Source organism: Sander lucioperca, chromosome 6 (genome assembly GCF_008315115.2).
Source record: "Sander lucioperca isolate FBNREF2018 chromosome 6, SLUC_FBN_1.2, whole genome shotgun sequence".
In the NCBI taxonomy this organism is placed as follows: Eukaryota; Metazoa; Chordata; class Actinopteri; order Perciformes; family Percidae; genus Sander; species Sander lucioperca.
Window position 1 is genome coordinate 740,001 of NC_050178.1, and position 24,073 is coordinate 764,073.

Here is a 24,073-nt window from a genome sequence, read left to right on the forward strand (position 1 = left end):
GCTGAAGAGAGGCGGACGAGGTGACCAGGGGTGGTCAATGGGTTTAGAGAAAGAAAGTGGGAGCCCAAAAAACCAGCAATGGAGAACTCACTCTTTTCACATGGCAGAGCTGATGTAACCACACTAATTTCCCCCAATACATTGATAAATAAAATGCTTAACATGACAAGTTTTCCACAAATGTATTGTAAAATACTGTGACTCTAAACCTCCTCACAGCTGAACAAAAAAATAAGTTGTTTGTTGACAAACAAATAATTTTTTGAGCCATATGAGGGGTTTTTCATCTGCCATCTGGTTAAGTTTTGTTCAGTTTAAACAAATGAAACTAATTGGCTAAGTTGACAAAACAGTCTCACCTCAAAGTCCATTTAGCAGCTGTTGTGGAGCTTTCAGTCATACCACATGATCTCCCTCACCATATGGAGTGTGTCCACTTATTAAGGGTAAGATGGTGATCATGGTTAAAAGAAACCAGCATTGATTGTTGACATGATGTGAAACCACCGCTCTGATGTCAGTCTGGCACTTTTTATGCCTAATCATCAACCTTGACTTCTTTTCTAAGAGGTATTACAGCATTACAACTACATCACACTTCTGCCTTTGCTTCTCAAAGATAAAGGTCATTAGTCGTATGACATTTGAACAAACAATGCTGTTATTTTCTGGTGACGTCAGGTTTCATCTGGATGCCCCTAAAATTGAATGTGTTCCTCCCTTCCCCATTTCATCCTCCTTGAGCTTGTAGGATCCAACCTTAAGTTGACTTGTATTTCTTGTTGTATGCATGCACCAGTGACTCCTCTTATAATAAATAATTTGCAATTGTAAATTGTGAATTTGGCTATAGATTTACTGTGTAATTTTTCTCTTGATCATTCCAGTTGAAGCATTGTCGACATACGGTCCAATAACACACTGATTGTTCAAATTAGTGACTTTCTCTATTTCTCACTGCAATGCAAAGAATTATTTTTGTTCCGTTGAAGCTCTTTGCAGAGGCATAAATACAAAAGAGACTTTAAGGAAACATCAAACCTCACCTGAAAAAAACTCAATAGACATACCAGCACCATAACAGCACAGCAGACAAGAAAGCAATATTGAAAGTGAACCCAGAGTAACCCCATAGCAACCCGGTCCTCTTTTTAAAACCTAAAATAGACAAGAACATTATTTTGCCAATTTGATGCCAGCCTGTGATCATCGATAACCCAACATTTTTCTAGGGTAACATGCAAATTATCTGCTTGAAAGTAAGAGAAATACAAATTATAGTAGCCATAATTACAGCAGTACAATAAATAACTGCTGTAACTACTCCCCCGAGGAGTTTGCTTTAGTTATATTGAGACCACGATAACACAGTGAACCGCTCATCCCGAAGCAATTAAACTGCTCCCATGATTGCATCCATAAAACATCCAGTGTCTTTAACAGGTCCTCTTTTCTGTGTTGTTAAGCAGAGTCATTACGTCTGAAAATGTTTTTTGTTGATGGAGTGATTGTGCTTGAAAATAAGGGGGGGGGGGGGGCCTGCAATTGGATGAATGATTTCAAAAAGTCTCTATTTTAATTATGTCAGAGTGGGGAGAACAGAGATGAGGTCAAAATGGCCCTTTTGCTCTCCTGTGCTATCGCTCTATCTTTTAATTATCCACCACTCCTGTGTGTAAAGCAGAGGGTTAGTATGGAAAAGCAGAGATAGCAGAGGCTTATATTCCCTCATCAACTGCCTCTCTGAAGTATATGATGATTGAGTCTCTCTCTCTCTCTCTCTCTCTCTCTCTCTCTCATTTTTGTCTTATGTCTAATATTGCAATAGAGAATTCATCACTCCTTGTCATCTTAAAAGAGTCTCTTAAACTCTTGTCTCTCCTCAATCTTCCCCTATTGTAAGTGACCATAGTTTAAGAGACTTTTATTTTGAAATCACACGGAACAGGAGGAAGCTGCAAAATAAAAACAGATTGCAGCGCGCAGCAAACGTTGCTAGACGAGAGCCATATTTTTTCGCTCTCTTGCATAAAACATACACCACATGTACTATACAGCATGTAAACTCAACATTTTTCTCACTGTCTTTACTGTAGCTTATGTGTATGTCCTCGCTTCGGATTACTTTTTGAATGTATATGCTGTTAAGTCTGTTGGTGAACTACCTGCAAGGGGCTAATGGACAGCTAAGTAGACTGCTAGCTTTGCACCCTTGGGAAGTGGAGCGAGGTATGAAATCCTTAAGTGACATTTATTCAACATGTTCAGTTATTCAAGTTAACTTGTAATGCAAAGTGTTAAATGATACTTGCAATGTTTCTTGGGTTATGAGTTCGTTAATACGGGTCAGCAACTTGTGAATTTAATGTGAACATTGGCTTTATTGTAGCCTATTGTATTTTTCATTTGAGCATCCAGTTAATATTTTGCATAAACCCATGCACTTTATTTGTAATTTATTTACTTGCTCCTATTTGTATCATATCCTTTTAGTTTCACGGTGCTGGAAGAGCGGCAATAAACGTCATTGCACCCGTTTTCGAGACTTCTCTTCATTTAGGTTCCAAGGGCTGCTACACCTATACTTTCACAATCACTGTTTTGCATGCTTTATACTCACTGTAGGGTCTTAAAATTCATTGTAGATAGAGATAATAACATGACCTGAAACTTCTTCCTTTTTCCACAGGGAGAAGCAGGTATACGTCCACATGTGTAGGTACAGTATATACCCACATGCACATGCTTATAAGTGTGCGCTCTCTCCCTTTGTATGATATCCCCTCCTCCCCCCTCCCCTTTACAAACAACTTAATCTTCTTATCACAAAGCTGTGAGTGTGGTAATAACCTTCAGCATGGTGAAGATCTAGAAATGGGATTACATATTGAGCAGCACATGTATATATAGTATGCATGCATCTTTACATAGTCATACACTTCCAGGGGTTTCATCTCAAAATGACTGGAACAGCACAGTGAAGATCAACAAAAGACGGGTAGTTCTGTAGACAGACACTGTAGATGTACACCCTGCAGTCATGCACTAGATATTCCAAACAGGGCTGGTGAGTCATCTAACAATAATCTTAGAGTAATTATTAGCAACTAAAAAACAAAAGCTGAGCTGAAGAGGAAAATATTTATATTTGTATTGTTTTTCTGAGGCAATTTTGAAGACAAGATGCACTTGGTTTTTGAAATTACTGACTGATAGACTATGTAATTGGAGATAAAGATATATATAGTAAGATGCACTTGTAGGCCTATGCTTAAACTTTTCTGATTTATCTTTTAAATGGTAGTCGTAGTAGTTCATGTCATAACAGGGCACTGAAGGGCGTTACAGGATGTAGCATGGCACAGCACAGCATGGGTTGGTGTAGCAAGATGCAGACACTTGGCAGGATGCAGCAGGACACTGCAGAGCATCGCCAGACACTGCAGGGCATTGCAGAGCGTTGAACCACACTGACAGCTCCAACCAAAATCGTGGTGCCACCCTAATCCAAGGGAATATTCTGGGCGAAAAAAAGAAACATAAGGACTCCGGGGAGTAAACTCCCCAGAGCTAGGTTAGTAACAAGCATTTCAGGGGCAAGGATGCACACAAAGAAACTCTAGGAACCACGAGAAGCTCTGAATTCTGGGAGCGTAGTGCTCTAGTGGTACTAAGAGCTCTTCAAGATATGCAGGTGCTTGACAGTTTAGAGCTTTGTAGGTCAGGAGAAGGATTTTAAATTCAATCCTTGATTTTACAGGAAGCCAATGCAGAGAAGCTAATACAGGAGAAATATGATCTCTTTTCTTAGTTCTTGTCAGAACATGTGCTGCAGCATTCTGGATCAGCTGGAGAGTCCTAAGGAATTTATTTGAACATCCTGATAGTAAGGAGTTACAGTAGTCCAGTCTAGAAGTAACGAATGCATGGACTAGTTTTTCAGCATCGTTTTGCGACAGGATATTCCTAATTTTGGCAATGTTACGTAGATGAAAAAAGGCTGTTCTTGAGGTTTGGTTTAGATGGGCATTGAAGGATAAATCCTGATCAGAAATAACTCCTAGATTTCTGACAGTAGTGCTGGAGCCAGGGCAATACCATCCAGAGTAGTTATATCTTTAGATAATGAAGTTCGGAGGTGTTTGGAGCCCAATACAATCACTTCAGTTTTGTTTGAGTTTAACATCAGAAAATTGTAGGTCATCCAAGTTTTTATATCTTTAATGCACACATGAAGTTTAGCTAACTGACTGGTTTCGTCTGACTTAAATGACAAGTATAATTGGGTGTCATCTGCATAGCAGTGAAAGTTAATTGAATGTTTCCTAATAATATTGCCTAGAGGAAGCATATACAAGGAGAAAAGAATTGGTCCAAGCACTGAGCCTTGAGGGACGCCATGGCTAACTCTAGCGTAATTAGAGGATTTTTCGTTGATATTTACAAATTGAGATCGATCAGAGAAATATGACTTAAACCAGCGTAGTGCGATTCCTTTAATGCCGACTAAATGTTCCAGTCTCTGTAAAAGGATGATATGGTCAATAGTGTCGAATGCAGCACTAAGATCTAATAAGGCAAGTATGGAGACAAGTCCTTTGTCAGCAGCCATTAGAAGGTCGTTAGTAATTTTCACCAGTGCCGTCTCTGTGCTATGATGCTTTCTAAATCCTGACTGAAAGTCCTCAAATAAACTATTCCTATGTAAAAAGTCACATAACTGATTAGCGACTACTTTCTCAAGGATCTTGGAGAGAAAGGGAAGGTTAGATATAGGTCTATAGTTGGCTAAGACCTCAGGATCGAGGGTAGGTTTTTTCAGAAGAGGTTTTATCACAGCTACTTTAAATGACTGGTTCATAACCTGTTAATAAAGACATATTGATCATATCTAGTAATGAAGTGTTAACCACGAGTAACGCTTCTTTAAGTAGCCTCGTTGGAATGGGGTCTAAGAGACAGGTAGATGGCTTTGCTGACAAGACCTTTAGCATTAATAGTTGAAGGTCTATAGGAAAAAAGCAGTCTAAGAATATGTCAGGTCCTGTCGTTCTTTCTAGCACTCCTGCATTCAAAGGTGAACCGTTAGAAGTTGAGGGCAAAAAGTGATGAATTCCATCCCTAATTGTTATAATTTTATCATTAAAGAAACTGATGAAGTCGTCACTACTAAGAGCTAGGGGAATAGATGGCTCAACAGAGCTGTGACTCTCTGTCAGCCTGGCTACAGTGCTGAAAAGAAACCTTGGGTTGTTCTTATTTTCTTCTATTAATGATGAGTAATAGTCTGATCTGGCATTTCTCAGAGCCTTCCTATAGGTTTTCAAACTGTCTTGCCAATCTAAACGAGATTCTTCCAATTTGGTGGAACGCCATTTACTTTCAAGTTTTCGTGAAATTTGTTTTAATTTGCGAGTTTGGGAGTTATACAAAGGTGCTAGTTTCCTTTGCTTCATCATCTTCTTTTTGAGAGGAGCAACAGAGTCTAAAGTTGTCCGTAGGCAAGCCGTAGCACCGTCTACAAAATTATCAATTTGGGAGGGACTAAAATTAACAAAAAAGTCCTCTGTTATATTAGAGCATGACATTGAGTTAAATGCTGTTGGAATATCTTCCTTAAATTTAGCTATACCACTGTCAGATAGGCATCTAGTGTAGAAGGTTTTATTTAATTTTGTATAGTCGGGTAGTAAGAATTCAAAAGTTATTAAAAAATGGTCTGATAGTAAAGAATTCTGTGGAAATACTATTAAATCTTCAATTTTGATGCCATATGACAGCACAAGGTCGAGGGTGTGGTTAAAACAGTGCGTGGCCTTATGCACACTCTGACTGAAACCAATTGAATCTAGTAGTGTGTTGAAGGCAGTACTAAGGCTATTGCTGTCAACGTCCACATGGATATTAAAATCACCTACAATAATTATTTTATCTGACAGCACATGACAAAAACTCTGAGAATTCGGTAAACAACAACAAATATAATTGGCTGTAATGTTTTCCATATCGGATGTTGAAGATGAAGAACAAGACTTTCAAAAGAGTTATAATTTAGTTTAGGTTTAGGATTAATTAACAGGTTTGAGTCAAATATGGCTGCAACTCCTCCTCCTCAGCCTGAGCCCTTAGTTATTTGAGTATTAATATGACTGGGAGGAGTGGCTTCATTTAGACTAACATATTCTTCATGGCCCAGCCATGTTTCAATAAGACAGAATAGATCAATTTGATTATCTGATATCAAATTGTTTACCAATAATGCTTTAGAAGACAGAGATCTAATATTTAATAGTCCACATTTGATTTTCCTATTCTGTTCTATCGTTGCAGTGGTTGTTTTAATTCCAATTAGGTTGTTAAGTATAGCACCTCGTTGGTTTACGTTTGATTTTACCGATCTCAGTCGGGTGACATTATGAATGGGTTGCTGCTCCAAAGGAAGCACAGAGGAGCGTATAGCGCTGTACCTCTGATTACTGTTATTATTGATTCTTACTGGAATGATATAGGTGGTCTGTGGGTTAGCAGAGTTATTTGTAAAGGAGTGAGAGCTTATGGGAGAATATGACTGGGAGGTGCGCTTGTGCGTGTGTTTACGGGGTACAAACAGTCAATCTAAGGTCTGGGTCTACACCCAGGTCTGGGTCTGCACGGCGTGTCGCAAATTCTCACATAGCATCTGGCTGCCGCGTCTACTGGGATGAATCCCGTCCCTGCTGAACAGGGAGCCACATTCCCAAAACAGATTAAAATTGTCAATAAAACCTATCTTGTGGATGTTGCATGTATGCTGGAGCCAGGTGTTGAGGACGAGTAGTCTGCTAAAAAGGCATACTCCGCGACCTCGCGATGGAAGTGGGCCCGAAATAAAAATCAACTTCCCAGTGGTTTTTAAAGCTTCAATAAGAGTGCCAAAGTCTTTCTTTGTGCGTTCACTCTGCTGATAGGACATGTCGTTATGTCCACAATGGACCACGATGCGTTTAATAGAGGTCAGGAGTGAGGGTATCAGGTCCACAGCTTTAGCCAGGATGTCTGCAACTTTGGCTCCAGGAAAGCAGTGTGTAACAGCATTAAAAAAACGTACATCCTGGGTGATGGAGTCACCAATAATTATTGTGGTTGGGGGGAAGAGCGGACGAGGGGTGGGGGGGCGTGAATGACCGGTGGCAGGAACAAAACAGCCAATATCGGTTTCAGATGTACAAGGAAAAGAAGAGGAATATTGCTTACCATTCGGTGGGGAAGATTGTTTTTGAGGAACGTTGTCATTTGGCCGGTTCAAGCAAGGAAGGCCACCGGACTGTCTGACTACCGCATCCCTCAGAAGTTTTCGCCGTGAGGCAGCGGTCCTCCCCGTTGACGACCGCAGGTCAGTCGGCTTTGGAGCGGGGCGAGCCCGGGTAACCACGTCGGCCGTTACCGGGGGAACATTCGGCTTCGACAGGGCATCGAAGCGACTGGAGAGGCTGAGGGCAGGAGGCGATGGAGCCCTACCCGAGGCTCTCTTTCGGCCGCAAACCACTTTAGTCCAGGATGGCCTGATGGTCGGTGTCGAACTAGAAGATGGATATGAGAAGGCGGATGGGTCCCAAACTACAGTATCCTGGAAGGCCACCGAGAGAGTTGTGATTTGTAGCGACTGATTTTGAGCAACGTTCTTCCCTAAGGTCAGCAATTTCTTTGTTTGCATTTTCAAGCAACGAGGAAATCCTGTGGGGAGGTGGGGACTCGCCAGGTGCTGGGGTAGCCATGGAGCTGGCGTTAGCCTGAAGCTAATGTTTAGCTACTACTCGTAGAAAAAGTGCGGTCCTCCACGCACAGGTACGTAGATTTGCGTAGATGCTGGCTCTTTCTAGAGACTAAAGGCTACCAGGGGGCTAAAAAGAAACAAAAAAACTAAGCAACTAGTACAACATTTATCTTGAAATAACACTATTTTCCTCCGTCGGTTTTCTCTCCCTCCACACTCTCACACTGCGTTGAGTGTATCCCAAGCAAATTACACTGTTTACTCTTTAAAGTACTCTTTACCCGGAAATGTTTGCTAAAACTACAGTGCCCAGCTTTTTGAGTATTTTATTTATTTATTAAGGTATATATTTGTGACTTTTTTATAGATTCATGTCTTTAGCAGGAACCGAAGATGGAAAATAATGAGAGATGGACTAACTCATTGTTGGTTTTGGTTATTTCATGGTATTTGTTGACAATAACAAAAATATTTATACTGCTGACAATTTTAAATATAACCCACACCTCCATGCTCCAAGTGTACCTGTGTGGGAACAGTGCAGAAGCAAAGCAGACAGTAGCAGAGGTGGTCACCACCTGGGCCTCACTGTTCTGGATAAAGGGTCTCTGTCAGCAGCCAGAGAGCTGGAGGACTTCCCCCTGCAGCTGTTCACAGAGTGGAGGATGCCGCTACGCGTGGCCGTCAACTTCACTGCCTTCTTCTTCTTTTATCTCCTTCTTAGAGATGTTGTCTATGCGTTTGTTGAACAGAGGAAAGACATCTCCTTCAGAATCATGGTGTCCCTGGCAGTGTTGGGAGTAACGCGTTACAAAAGTAACGCAATTACAGTAATGTATTCCTTTTTGCTGTAACGCAGTAATATAACGCATTACTAATTAAATTTCGGTAATATTATACTCGTTACAATCTCAGTAACGCGAGTTACAATGCATTTTAATGCAACATTTAGTGGTGCATTGTTTTTTTAAAGAATTCACCAACACCGCACATTTCTTCACAGGAAAAAAAAGCCGTATTATTTTCCTGTCGCTGTATTCGATGGTTGAGATGACTGCAGAGACAGATACATTTGCGAGATGGATATTATTTTCAGGAGTTATTAGGCTGCGTTGAAGTGAGCTGTCCTGTTTCTGTTCCCGTGGTCAGAACCAGAGACGGTATGGACAGCATGTATGTCCCAACAGGTGACGGTACGTCAGCGGCTGACATGTCGGGAATTAAAGTGCCCATATTATGAAAAAATCACTTTTTCTGGGATTTGGGGTGTTATGTTGTGTCTCTGGTGCTTCCACACACATACAAACTTTGAAAAAAATCCACCCATGCTGTTTAGAGTGAGATACAGTTTCTGAATGTGTCCTGCCTTCAGTCTCTGGGTGAGCTGTTCAAAATTGGCACGGCTTGTGACGTCACAAGCCGAAACGAGCAGGCTAACCGCAACCATTAGCGTTAGCATGCTAACGCTATGGCTAATGCTAGCATGCTAACGCTAGCATGCTACCTTGTTCTCAATAGCAAAGCACTGCTACAACACACACAAGTTCACCATAATCTACAAAAGAACTACTTACATGTGCGCCCTCATTTAGAAGTCTCCCAGCTAATCCTGCCTTGTAACTGACCAAAGTTGTAGAAACAGCCTTTCTTTTACTGTCTATGGAGCCAGCTAGCTGACATGATCTACATCTGAGCTACTGAGCATGTGCAGTGCAATCAAAGATAGTACAGAAGAAGAAGAAGAAGAAAAGAGGTCTCACTCTGTAGCTAAAACAGAGACCAGCTGAAAAGAGGATCTGCAGCAGTGAGAGAGAGCGGTGCAGTACAACAAAAATATGGTGTTTTTTGAAAATTAAACCATGTAAACCTATTCTGGTACAACCTTAAAATACAATTATGAACCTGAAAATGAGCATAATATGGCTGCTTTAATGTTGAGGCTTGCTACACGTAAATATCATTGCATTTTATCAGCCGTGGAGAGTAACTCTGCCTGTAGTGGAATGGCTTCGAATGACGACCAAAAACACTTGTCTTTTACTGTGACCATTTACTGTTTAATATGTTGCAGTTTTACAAACAAGAAAGTGAACAACTGGAGCCTGACAGACATGTTGCATCTCAGTAAGCTAGCAAGAGTAGGCTACACAACAGACAACGTCCGTGTAACCTACTTCAAAATAAAAGCACTTCCTGTGACGTTTCGCAGTAAAACTAAATTACTGTTAAATAAGGTTGTGTAGGCTACCTTTTCACAAATCAGCTGTAAATCAAGTACTGTAAATAATGTAAATAGTGAGTTTTAATCACACTATAATTGAACATTTCCTTTAGAGTGTTTTAAACTAAACAACATGAATTTCTTATTCAAGTGCTATAAACAAACATTTTACAACAACGTCGTACTTTTAATTGAGTATTTTCATTTTCTCCTACTTGCCTGTTATACATTTTACTTATCTATTTTTTATAGCTTTAGTTACTTTGCATATTTATATTGATTATACAAAATATGAATAATCTATGATGTATTAAAGTGGATAAAGAGGAGACTTTATTGATCCGGTGGTGAAATTCACAAGCTAGCTGCCAAATCAAATTTCCCCTGTTATTTTGGTGAAAGTAACTCAAAAGTAATGCAAAAGTAGTGTAACGCATTACAATTCAGAGACAGTAATATTGTAATATAACTAATTACTCTCAAATGACAGTAACTAGTAATCTATAATGTATTACATTTTGGAAGTAACTTGCCCAACACTGGTCCCTGGCCAACAAGGTGAAGACATGTCCCTCTCTGGTTTAGTGTCCTCTATAGATGGTATTTTGTGTTCCCTTTAAGGGATGTGTTCTGTGTTCACCCCCACAACCCCCACCTTTCAGGTGTTTCCCATTGTGTCTCTCATCATGTTGTCTCTGTGTTACCTGCCTGGTGTTATAGCTGCCTTCCTTCAGCTCTACTGAGGCACCAAGTACAGGTCAGACATCAAACCAGGATACAAATGTCCGCTACCTGTGCTTTTTGTTGTAAAAATGTGTCTCATTTTTGAAAGCCTAGCTCACTTTTGCACGTTCCAGGCGCTCCCCTGATTGGCTGGACCGCTGGATGCTGTGCAGGAAGCAGATGGGTCTGATTGCACTGGGCTTCGCTTTTCTCCATGTCATCTATGCATTCATGACTTCTCTTCGTTATGCTGTCAGACACAAACTCATCTCGCTTGTGGTGGATGAGGTAAAGCAGGCTGGTTGAAACCTTGCAGTGTCTCTACAATCCAGTACATAGAAAAGCATGGCTTAAAACTTACAGTACTGTCTCTCCGTCTTCCTTAGATGAAAAACAATAAAACCACCCCGTTTTACTTTGACAACACAGAAGCATGGGGCCAAGACTCTTTCTTTGTGCTGGGAATCCTGGGATTCTTTCTTTATGTCCTGCTAGAACTAACATCCCTGGCCCTGTGGGAGGCTCTCTCAGCTGAAGAGAGTTCAGCTTCATTCAGGTAAGAGTGCATTTAGAAATCTACAGTCAACAATCTACAGTTTATGTGCATGTGTTAGAGTGTGGGCATGGGTGCTTGACGTCATCAGTCATGTGCGTACTATTAGTAGAATTGATCTTTTAGGGTCGTGATAATCTATATTCAGAGTTTCCAAGTTTTCATCAGAGTTATTAAAGTGTTGTAAAAGCAAAATGTCACTGGCAGTCATATCCCCGGAGCCTAGTTAACTCACTGCCTAACACAGGCGCACAGAGTGAAAGCCTGGCTGACTTTAGCCCAGGATCTTAAATGTTAAGTTATTCATTAAATAGAATTATGATAGCTGGTATAATCCTCAGGGAGGAGATTGCTGATACAGGTCAAAGGTCACAGGTCCATTTGTGTAAAGGTCAGGTCCACAGGCAGACCTCAGATAGGGAATGAGACTTAAAGATAAGGTCTAGGTCAAGATAATCCATATGATCTGGTGGGAAGAGTTGTGAAAAACATATACAGTAATAACAGGTATCAATATACATAAATTGCTTTTTTTCAGGGGTTGTCAACAAAAGAATGTAAATTATTGAATGTCAATGCTTACAGCAGACAGATTTGCTGTTCTAAATGGGTTAAATAAGATTCCAGATGATCATTTTAGGGGCACCGTTCATTACATGAACATAGATATGAATGTTTCCTTATTGTGCTGTTTATTCAAAGTCACTGTGGATGAGAACATCAGCATCCAAATGCTAAAAATGTAAATGAAAGCACATTATCCAAGTAATTAACAATAACTGCGCCTCAAAGGCCACTGGTGCTACAAAACCAATTACTCTGGAATAGCTGTGAATGTAATTGTATTTTTAGCTTATTGTATAACTTGTGGATTCAACAAACACAGAAACTAGCAAGACATTCATCTTCAATTCTATCAGGAAATGAACACAGAAAATGTCGATGTTTGACAGGTTCATTTCAAAGTTTTACAGTTTTTTTCGATTGATAAACTACACTGGTCACAACTGAAGCCACATGTGCAAAACTCTAACTACAGTCTGCATTACCAACAGTCACCTGATCTAAACAGTTCACATCAGCTGCAAAACTCATTCCAAGCAACACAACTCTTCACACGTCTCAAAACAGTGCAGCCAACACTATGAACAATCCTCATCTAGATAACACATACTGTCACTCAGAACACACTGAGTAAAAACACTAGCATCAAACACCAATACAGAAAATACTAACTTTTCATCTTTACAGATAATGCAGTTTGTATAATTTTAGTGAAACTATTTTCTTTCCTTTTTTTATTTTATACAAGTTTTGAGGTAAACAAGAATGAATGAAAAATCCTCAGTTTGCTTACCTACAGTATATATATATATGTATATATTTATGTTGTCTGTAGTAATTTACGTAATTACTGGAAATGTTACAAACTAAAGGTACATAATAGTCAGAAGTTTTTTATCAACAAATTGGATGTGTTCTCTTGTGAAGAACCGACATTATCTATAAATACAAATGACTGTGGTGTTCCCATTGTTTACACCTCCATTACTTTGTGAAAAACAGTAAGTGCGCAGTTTTACTATAGAAAAGGAAAGGTTTTTCACAACTGTGTATGTAACCTTAAACATCTTACCTGGACATATTGGTATCTTTGCTCTTTTACCTGTTCACTGTTTCTCTCAAACGATACAATGTATAACTGTTTCATTCTTATTTAGTGTTTCTTTATTTCCAAAAAAGGCTTTTGGTTCACATGAACTGCTGCTGTGCAGACTGTAGTTAGAGTTTTGCACATGTAGCTCCAGTTGTGCCCACTGTTGTTTAGCAATAGAAACAGAAAAATGTAATTTACAGTTTTTCTCAGTTGCTAAAACACTAAAACCCATTGGCTGAACAAAGTTCTCAGTTGCCTGAACTCATTTAGCTAATTGTGCAGTCTGTGTCAATACCTTAAACCATTTCATATGGTAAAACACAAATCACTAAACACATTCTCATTCTCAAAACACATTCTGCCCTCTATGCACATGTCATCCATACTGGTAAACACAAGTGGCAACAATCAAATACAAATAGAGAACACATGTCACTGATTGAACACAACAATCAAAATTGATTTCACTTGTTTCAAATGATGTGACACAACCAATATAAGCCAGTTCAGAGAGCAAACAGGTTGTTGAAGATGGGAAGGAGAAAGTCTGAGAATGGATAGAAGAAACAATGTGAGAGGACGAGGACGAGTGCGTATGAGAGGTGGGCGACGAGGAGGAAGAGGAGGAGGAGGGCAAGAAAGAGGAAGAGGAGGACGAAGAGGATTTTTGTCCCTTTTAGTATTGTATACTGTAGTACAGTGCATTGTAGGCTGTATACTGTACAATGAACAAATTGTATGGCCCTGAACATTGTGGTTTCCATTTGTTACTGTAACAGTACTGACTGCTCAATAGATTTTGACTGGTTGCAGGCTCATATCAACAAGGAATTACAAGAATTACAGTATCACAGAGACAAAGGACAAGTTTGTGAGATGCAGGGTACAGTACTGTAAAAAATAGGGGTACAAGGAGGAGGAAGAACAAAAAAAATTGCAAAGAGCAAAGCAGAGTAGTAATTTCTGATCAATTTTGAGCTACTATGATAGAACATGTTTTCGTTCATCAAAAGACAATGACGGAAAAATATGAAATTTGTTTTGAGATTAAAAATGTACTTCTCCCGGAGAACTATATGTTTTGAACAATGTGTTTTCTATTTTTTGGTGTATTGTTTACTGACTGCTTGACAGTGTAAATCATTTTGATCACTTTGTTTTTGATTTGAGAGCAGTGTTTGATTTTGAACACAGGTAAAACAGTTTTGAGGCGAAAGTTTCATTTTGCGAGAGGAGTCCGAGGTTTTGTAAATAGTGCTTGAAGAGGAGGTTTTGTGTTTACAGTTTTTGCCCATTGCTTACACATTAAAAACGAATGCTTAGACCAAAGCCTCAATACCTAAACATTCCTTAAACACAGTGTAACATAGCTTTAACACAATGTCAAATTTGCACTTTGTTTGCAATTCTTTAACACACTTATTGCGAAACACTACACATGTTTTCTTACATTAGACACTTTGTTCAAAAACGCAATCTCCTGTTGTCATTGGGAAAACACTGTTCAAAATGCAAAACTCATCTGGCAATTGTAGGGACTTACATACAGACCTGACAACACTTGCACAGAAAACAGAACACTGACCCTTAGCACTACAGATAGGCCTCAGGGAAGACATTTTGAGAACTTTGCAAGCATGGAGGCAATGAGAGTCAGAGTAAGAGGAGGACAAAGAGAGAGAGCGAGAGGAGTCGGACGTGGAAGAGACATCCTAACCCTAACCCTAAATTTGATGATTTGTGATTCTATTTTTCTTTATTTCTGTAAGAATGTTTGTTTTTTGTAAAAACTCTTGTTTGATTACTGCAGAAATTATACTTTTGAGTTTTACAGAAGACTGAGTCTGAGAAAATGACAATAAAAATAGAAACACAAAGACTGCAGTGTTTTATATAAAGTCCATCAGTGTGTTGCTGGTGATATGAAAGAGTAATTCAAATGGTGCTTGTGTGTATGATTTTGTTGCAAGAATTTCATTTTAAGAAAGGAGTGTTAAGTTTTGATTGCAGTGTTTCATTTTGGCATAGATGTGAGTTGTTAATCTCCAAGTGCTATGTCTGATTGGCTTGTGTGTAGAGTTTTGACGTAATGAGCCAAATTCTGCAAAAAGTGTGTAAGCAATAGGCAAAAACTGTAATGTTTTCAGAAAATGGAGCAAGGTTTCAGAAATTGTGTTTTAGCAATTGAGAAAAACTGTAACTAAAACATTTTTTTTCTATTGGGGAAAAAGCCAGATTTGTATCATACAATATATACAGTATGTACTGCACTATTTTTTGGTCAAGTGTGGTAACTTCCTGACTAATATAACGTGTTGTAGGTGCTGGTAGGTGGATTTTGTTAGCTTAGGCCAGAGATCACCCAGCTGTCCACCTTTTTCCTTTGTGCTAACCTAAGCTAGCTGGCTGCTGGCCCCAACTGTATATTTACCATACAAACACAAGACTGGTATCAATCTTGCTGTCTAAGGGCGTTTTCACACATACCTCATTTGGTCCGGACTTTCGGACATTTCAGTTTGGTCCGAACCAAAATTACAGATGTGAAACCTCCCCCCGGACCACGATCCGGATCAAAAGACCAAATTTTGGTCCGATAAAAAGAGGTGGTCTCGGTCCGGACCAAACTGAACCATGGTCTGGTTCGTTTATAGTGTGAAAGCATTTTTTGGATGATTCGGACTTTCGGACCAACTACAAGAAGCTCTGACAGGCTCTCCTTGTGTTACAAGACCGGGGAATAGCTCCTTTAAGGAATAGCTCGGTGCTTATGTGTATGTGAGAGACGGTAATGGTGTCAGCACTCAGAGCAGACAGCTGTCGGCTATCAGAGCAGAGAATACATTATTACATTACATTACATGTCATTTAGCTGACGCTTTTATCCAAAGCGACTTACAATTAAGTGCTTTCAACTGTGAAGGTTCAAACTCCAGACAACAAGTAGTAAGTGCAAATACATTAGCTTTAAATAGGCAAAGCTACAAAGAGACATATGGAAGTGCAGGTTCAAGAATTTTATCTTTTTTTTTTTTATCCGAGGTGTAGTCGGAAGAGATGTGTTTTTAGCCTTCGGCGGAAGATGTGTAGGCTTTCGGCCATCCTGATATCGATGGTGAGCTCGTTCCACCATTTGGGAGCCAGGACAGTGAACAGTCGGGATTTCGTTGAGTGATTAGTTCGCCCTCGCTGTGAGGGGGCAGCAAGCAATTTGGCTGATGCAGAACGAAGTGGGCGGGTTGGGGTATATGGTTTGACCATGTCCTGGATGTAAGCGGGTGCTGATCCATTCGTGGCCCTGTACGTAAGTACTAGTGTCTTGAAGCGGATGCGGGCCGCAATTGGTAACCAGTGAAGAGAGCGGAGGAGCGGTGTAGTGTGAGAGAACTTGGGGAGGTTGAAGACAAGTTGAGCTACTGCGTTCTGAATGAGCTGCAGGGGTCGGATGGCACATGCAGGCAGGCCAATCAGGAGGGAGTTGCAGTAGTCTAGACGTGAGATGACTAGAGCCTGAACCAGAACTTGAGCCACCTTCTGCGTTAGAAGGGGACGTATCCTTCTGATGTTATGCAGCATGTATCTACACGATCGGGTGGTTGCAGCAATGTTAGCAGTGAAGGAGAGTTGGTCGTCAAGTGTTACACCCAGGTTTCTAGCAGTCTTGGTGGGGACTACCACAGAGTTGTCAATTGTTTTAGTCAGGTCTTGGGTAGGAGAGCCCTTCCCTGGAAGGAAAAGGACCTCAGTCTTGTCAAGGTTGAGTTTCAGATGGTGTGTAGACATCCAAGAAAAGATGTCAGTCAGACAGGCCGAGATACGTGCTGCTACTTGAGTTTCAGACTCAGGAAAGGAGAGAATTAGTTGGGTGTCATCTGCGTAGCTGTGATAAGAAAAGCCGTGCGACTGAATGACAGACCCGAGAGAGTTGGTGTACAGAGAAAAGAGGAGGGGACCCAGGACTGATCCCTGAGGAACATTTTTGAGTGGGCAAGGTTCTGAGCTAGATCCTCTCCAGGTTACCCGGTAGGTTCGGTTGGCCAGGTAAGATGTGAGCAATGAGAGCGCAGAGCCTGAGACACCCAGATTTCGGAGTGTCGAAATGAGAATCTGGTGATTCACTGTGTCAAAGGCAGCAGAAAAATCCAGAAGGATGATGATGGAAGAGAGAGAGGTTGTTCTAGCGATGTGAAGCTGCTCAGTGACAGCAAGGAGGGCAGTTTCTGTTGAGTGGCCAGCCTTGAAGCCAGACTGGTGGGGATCAAGAAGATTGTTCTGGTGGAGATAGGTAGAGAGTTGATTATAAATGGCATGCTCAAGAGTTCATCAGCAGCAATTTGTTTGTTAAGTGGTAGTAAATGTACAGTGTAGGTTTCCGTTTGTCTCTGAATAAGTGATCCAGGAAGAAAGTTCCCATGTCTTTGCTTCTCAACATCACAACAAAACAAAAAGAGCCGCGAGTAGGTGAGAGCAGCAGTCAGTTGAAAAACTCTGACACAGAGAGAGGATACGAGCGGACGGGGAAGCCCGTCTACAAACCAATCAATTATAAGTATCTGTATGTGATCACGTATGTGATGACGGCAGGACGTAGTTTTGTCATGTTTAGATCTTTAGTGTGCCTGCATAACTGCAGTGTGAAACCAAAACTTACCGGATCAAATGTATACAATGTAACAAAAACATGAACCTTGGTCCGGACCTTGGTTCGGACTTTCATGTGTGAAAACACTCTCTCGACAAGAAAGCCAGTAATTTCCTAAAATATCTCACTATCCTTTTAACATTTTAATTTTATGTGATTGTTTTTCTCAATCTAAGCTGGGCCACCTGACCCTTTTCATATGCACGTCACATTGCTACATTTATGAATGTATGAATTTAAGAAATTTCTTCGTCCCTCTACCTACAAATGGTACACTCCTCCTGGCTACATGCTCTGCCTGATTGTGCCTTCTGTGGTGCTGGTGCTGAAGGTGTGGGTCCTTCTCCCCTGCGTGGATCGGACCCTAACCCGCATTCGACAAGGCTGGGAGAGGACCCAGCCGAGGGAGGAGATGAGGAAGGCCACCAACCTGTGAACTCTGACCTCTGACGTCATCGGGGTTGCTGATTATTGACTTTGATTCAGTCATAATTTTGAGGGGAAAACACCTTAAAACTGTACATAATATTTGTGATATGTAAATAGTCATAAAGCAGTCAAAGGATTTATTACATTCTATGTTTTGATTATGCAAAAATAGCTATTCCTTCTCTAAAATGTCTACTGTTCATCATCTCTTAATATTCAGTTTGGTATGTAGAATGAGTGATTCTCTAAAGATCATTTTGTCCATGCTCAGTTTGTGTGTGATTGTGTCCTTTGATCAATGGGCACTGCCTAGTCTTAATTTTGCAATAGCCAAACAAAACAAAAATAGTATGGTTTATTCCAGGCAAATGGATGGGTCTCTGTGGATTTAAATGTTTTTAATGTCCTTTGAGCTTTGAAAAAAAAACAGATTTCATGTTTGAGCTGTATCTTTTTCACAGTATGTGGTAAAAAATACATTGATATCCCCCACTGACCTCCATTGTTTTGATAAACATAGGCAACAGTTTCCACTTTCCTTTCTCCTCTCACTTCATGTTGTGCGATTGTATCCCTGAGGTTGCACTCCTTTCAGGATGTTGTTGATCTCGCCGTTTTCTAACACACAAAAAACTCACTGCCCAAACCGGCCTGCCTCTAACTAAGGGCATGCAAACATGCACACTATGCTTAAATATACATATCCACAGTGTAAAGAAGAGTAAGGTTAAGCTAATTATATTACCCCATGCAGAGTCGAGGCACACACACACACACACACACACACACACACACACACACACGCAGACTCAGGAAGAAAAACAGGTGTTACAAAAACAGTGTTTTAAAAATAGTGTCACAGAGGGCTAAGGCAGGTAGTTAATAGTCATCAGAGCAGAATGTAGGCTGTAGAACGAAGGCAACATAGACAGTTTGGGGAAGACCGTCTATGAGCCACCCTCAATATACTGTATACTACAGTAATAGCAGATAAATGGGCAGCTGGAGAGGCAGGTGACTTGATCAGGTGATGAGCAGAGATGGCAAAGTCAATAGTGACGGCTGGTGCAGAATGGCAGGTGTGGAACAACACATGTTTACATGTTACATGTATGTACAACATTAATCAGATGATCGAGATGCAGAAGAGGGAAGGGAGGAGGATGGAGCAGCTGTCCCCATGACAGAGTCTGGTACTGCAAGAGAATTATGCAGCGCCTTTTTTGCCCAAAGCGGTACATTTAGTCAGAGGCATCCTGTTATCTAGCATCTAACAGCATTATCTGCACACACAATCTGCAATCTGTTACACCCTCTCACATTGTATTATTCTCCTATTACCAAAGAAAGGCTGTTGATTTTAGCATATTTCCTGCTGTGTGTGTGTGTGTGTGTGTGTGTTTGTGTGTGTGTGTGTGTGTGTGTGTGTGTGTGTGTGTATGTAGGGTCTAATGTTGTGGTGTATTAGTGTGTGTGTGTGTGTGTAGGGTCTAATGTTGTGGTGTATTAGTGTGTGTGTGTGTGTGTGTGTGTGTGTGTGTGTGTGTGTGTGTGTGTGTGTGTGTGTGTGTGTGTGTGTGTGTGTGTAGGGTCTAATGTTGTGGTGTATTAGTGTGTAGTGTATTAGTGTGCGTAGTGTCTAATGTTGTGTTGTATTAGTGTGTGTGTGTGTGTGTGTGTGTGTGTAGGGTCTAATGTTGTGGTGTATTAGTGTGTAGTGTATTAGTGTGTGTAGTGTCTAATGTTGTGTTGTATTAGTGTGTGTGTGTGTGTGTGTGTGTGTGTGTGTGTGTGTGTGTGTGTGTGTGTGTGTGTGTACTCTGGGAAAGAATTAAGATGTAAGCTGTGAAACACACTTTCCAATTGTGTTTAATTTCACACACCTAGGCAAGAACCCATAATAAGATTCTGTTTGTCCAGGCATGAAGGGTCAGTTCTATATGGATAAAAATAAACATCTGAAATTATGGACCGCATCATGGACTGCATTTAATTTAAAGGTTACCCAGGATTGATCTATGAAATGTACACTTGTATGTATTGAAAGATATATGGTAAAATAACTGAATTAAAGTTTGGACACAGCTTGAGTTTTTGCACATTTACTTTTGTAACATGATCTTGACAGTAAATGACTTGACATGTCTTGTCTAAGTGCTGTATGTTTGTGAAGTTAAAGAAAATCTAATAAAATTCTAATAAATCAAGATGTATGTTAATCATACAAGTATTTTGCTTAGTGGTATGAAATGTTACATCTTACTTCTTATGCAGGTTGTAGAACTAAGTTTTGAACATTGAATATATCTAACATTGTATTACAGTTTTTCTTGATTGCTTTGACCTGCTTAAAGAAACTGGGATCCACTTGGTTTTCATCATCACTGTCTCAGCAGAGCAGAAGACATCTCTTGCAAGTGTGTTAACCCTTTCTCATTGGATTGACACATTTTCCCCACCCTTTTGCAGAACAGTTAACACGGATGTCATTCAAGCAGTCCAAACTCCATTGTTTTAGCTATGGTAACCAAACAGAAACCATCTGTTCCTAACTATTAGAAACTACCTACATCAGTATGAAATCACTGAAGCACCTGTTTAACACTGCTACACAACAAATCTTCAATTAGCAATCAGTCTGCAGGGTTAGGCCATGTGGCCCCATCGTCAAGACAGAAGAGACTGAGTATCAATAGTGGCTATTTCTTATACTCTGGTTTACATGTATTTTGTGTAATATTTACAGTATTTCAGTTTCCAGCCACAGTTTCAAAATAAGTATCAATGGAATCAATAAAATTTGCATCAAAGCATTTCTGATCCAATTCTTTGCAAGAAGGCAAATTTGTCAACAAATGTCACTGGCATGAAAGCTATGTAGAGTAATAGGCTACAGTGACAAGCAATGGTGCTGGTGATGATTTCAGGTTGTCACAACTGATTCGCACTGAGTGCTGTATTTTGTATTTTGTTGTCCACTGTGTAATGGTTGATTGGAAGAGCTCATACACTTGTTTGCAAGTTGTGTTGTTTGAAGGCAAAATTTTCTTTTGTTGCATATTTTAAATGTTTTGGCACGGTTAGAGCCTTTTGCAAACAAAATGTGTCATTTTGACCATGAGTGCCACTGTTTCGGCCTGTGTGTTAACTGTTTTGAAAAATGTGGAGTTTGAGTTGACTGCTGTGTCAAAGCAATCAAGAAAAATTGTAATGCAACTTTTTCTGTCAAGTAAAGCTGAAAACATACAGTATGTCAATAGAAACTTAATCAATTTGGTTTTGTCTTTATGTTTTATCTTGTCTCAATAGTGTTCCAAGCTGTGCATGTATTCAATGTTCACAAAATAGTGCATTATAAACTGTTTACTTGTAAAAATTTATAAAAACCTAAATACACTGTTTCGAAAGGATTCAGTACTCTGAAAAAGGCTTTTTACCATTTCATCCATTGTTGAATGGAGTTTTGAATTACATTTTTTTCTGTTTTTCTGTGAGCTCTGCAGGTTCAGAGAACATTTCTTGTTACCTGAAATAGATTAAATAAAAGTCTTTACCCACATGGTAAATCCTGACTGTTTTTTCATGTGGATCAGAAAACCAAACTCTGTAACGCATCAGGATTGCACTTAAGACTGTATAACTCAGCACAGCACGGGGCACATGCAGTGTGGCCCAGGACATGAAGGGGGCAAATGGCATCCCAAACGACATGTACCTCATTGTCTGGTGAATTGAACCTTTACAACCTTCCCAAACTCTCAATCTGTTGAGGTAAAATTACCCTCCATTACATCAGTGAACAGCTAGCATACCACAAGGAGCTTTTTTTGAGTTGTCACGCAGCACAAAATGCTTAATTGAATCAGCAGGAAAGTCAAAAGAGAGGCGTTGAAGGTGAGTAGTGTACTGTTACAGCGTGCAGCCTAATTTATTGTGGAAGTCCCTGGACGTTTGCAAGCAACCTGCAGCATCACTAGTGCCATATAGTTGGAGCAAATGCTGCAATTCATTCAGAGAAGAAAACTTGGTCAAGCAACTCAGAAAATGAAGAAAGAATGGTTATCTCGCTACTGAATCAAACAGTCCACCCCACATCTTGATGACTGATAAGTCACTACCCAGTTTATCAAACCCGCAGATCCATTATGTAGTCCCTTGTTCCAAATTTTACAGCAGCATTCTGTGAGAAAACAGAACATAGATCAGTAACAACAAGATCAGTGCAAACCACAAGGTCATATGTCTACAAGGTCAGTGAGAGGGCATCTTCAAACTGCCTAAATGAGGAAACGGATCCTCGAGAGCAACGATGAATCATTTAAAACATGTTCAATAATATACAGGTCTCTCAAAGAGCTCACAGTTGTACTTACTAAGTCTGATCTTTTTGCTGTTTGTATTGGTGAGTACATGTACGGCAGTCGTTCAGCTACAGAAATTAGTGAGGTTTCCTGTGTTGCTTGTCTAAAGGAGAAGCACAGTTATACTGAGCATTCATGAATGAAACCATTTTGCTATAAAAGGCTTAGGAGAAAGAAGAAAAATGCGGTGGAGTCATAAAATTTAGGGTGAAAAAGTCACAAAATGAGGAGGAATATGCAGTTACAGGCCAGGACTCTTAAGATCCAGGCAACTTCCCTAGTCACATTGGTTCTGATATAAACCATTGAATCATAAAGTAAACGCTACTGTACAACAAATGGACATTGTAAAATGTATCAACTGTTTTTTCTATTATTAATGCACAATGAACAAAATATGTATCATAGATATATAGGTGTCTATGAAAAAAATACAAAAACAATCTGAAACAAAAAAAAAACCTTCGAAATCTTATCGAGAAAATTAGAAGAGGTGTTTGTGAAATAGAAGGCAAGGCAAGGCAAGGCAGCTTTATTTGTATAGCACATTTCAGCAACAGGGCAATTCAAAGTACTTTACATGAAAACAGATTAAAAAATTTAAAACAGATAAAATACGAGAATAAAAGTTACAGTGCAGTATAAGAAATGAAACATTGAAGAGCAATTAAAACAGTTAAATATATAAAAGCAGATAAAATTGGAATTTCTCTTTATATGCTTATATCGATTGTCATACAGTGTCAACAATGCAACTTCAGTATAAGAAATGAACAGTTATTTAAAGAAAGGCAACAACAAAAAAACTGGTTTGATCTTGCCTCAAATACAACTAGTCACAAATAAGACCATTTGGAGATATGTGAAATGATACAGAAGGTGTAGCCAAGCATCAAAGAGGACCCATGCATACAGTACTCACAACATATACTGAAGAACACACACTATTTATTAAAGTAATATCTTTGGAAAAAATAATTTACAGAAATTATGCAATACAATTTTGTTTTCATCTTCAGCTCGATTTACAGTTTTTTTCAACTGCTTACACACAAAATCTTTTCATGTCACACGATTTTTGAAACCTCTCACTCAAAGTGCAAAATTACACAGCAAATCTCTAAAACCATAAGCTATTTCTCAGCCTTTCACTCAGTTTTCAATTGCATAAAACACTTTTTTTCAAAACACTACACACAATTCTCTACCTAAGACACAAAAATCTAACAGGAACTACACTTATTTACCAGGGCACACACACACCTCACATGTGCAAACACATTATGTCATAACTGAACACTAATCAATCACTGCTTTAGTATAGGCCTATACAGAGGTCAAAGGTCAGATTACCTGTTTTGAACAATGGATGGCAACAATAGACAGAGAGCAAGGGGAGGAGGAGGGAGAGACAGGGGACGACAACGAGGAGGAGGAGGGAAGAAGAGGAAGGAGAGCCATCTCTGATGAGATCAGGGCCACACTTATTCATCATGTGATCAACCACGGATTGACCATGAGAAAAGCCCATCTTGAGTAGCTTTACAATGGCGTCCATATTGCATGCAACTTTCTAATGACTGTTTCAGCATTACAAATCAATCAGACTTTGTTTGTGCATCATTGATCCGACAAACAAAAAAAGCAAAAGATAATAAAAAAACATACAAAAAAACTGAAAAACAATCTTTAAAAAATGCAAAAAATATGCAATTATTTTTTTTCATTTATGTA

General features: G+C 39.7%; 1 long non-coding RNA gene and 1 pseudogene across 1 annotated transcript in view; both read left to right on the forward strand.

Moving 5' to 3' along the window:
* The window catches only part of LOC118495351, a 20,523-nt gene extending 16,854 nt beyond the window's left edge, over window positions 1–3,669 (forward strand). Inside the window, exons 3-4 of the long non-coding RNA XR_004897729.1 lie at window positions 2,226–2,229; window positions 3,615–3,669. This is a non-coding gene — a long non-coding RNA (uncharacterized LOC118495351). The remainder of the gene's footprint in view (window positions 1–2,225; window positions 2,230–3,614) is intronic.
* Window positions 3,670–8,263: 4,594 nt separating this feature from the next.
* On the forward strand, window positions 8,264–18,092 carry LOC116050305 (annotated as a pseudogene).
* The last annotated feature ends 5,981 nt before the right edge of the window (window positions 18,093–24,073 follow it).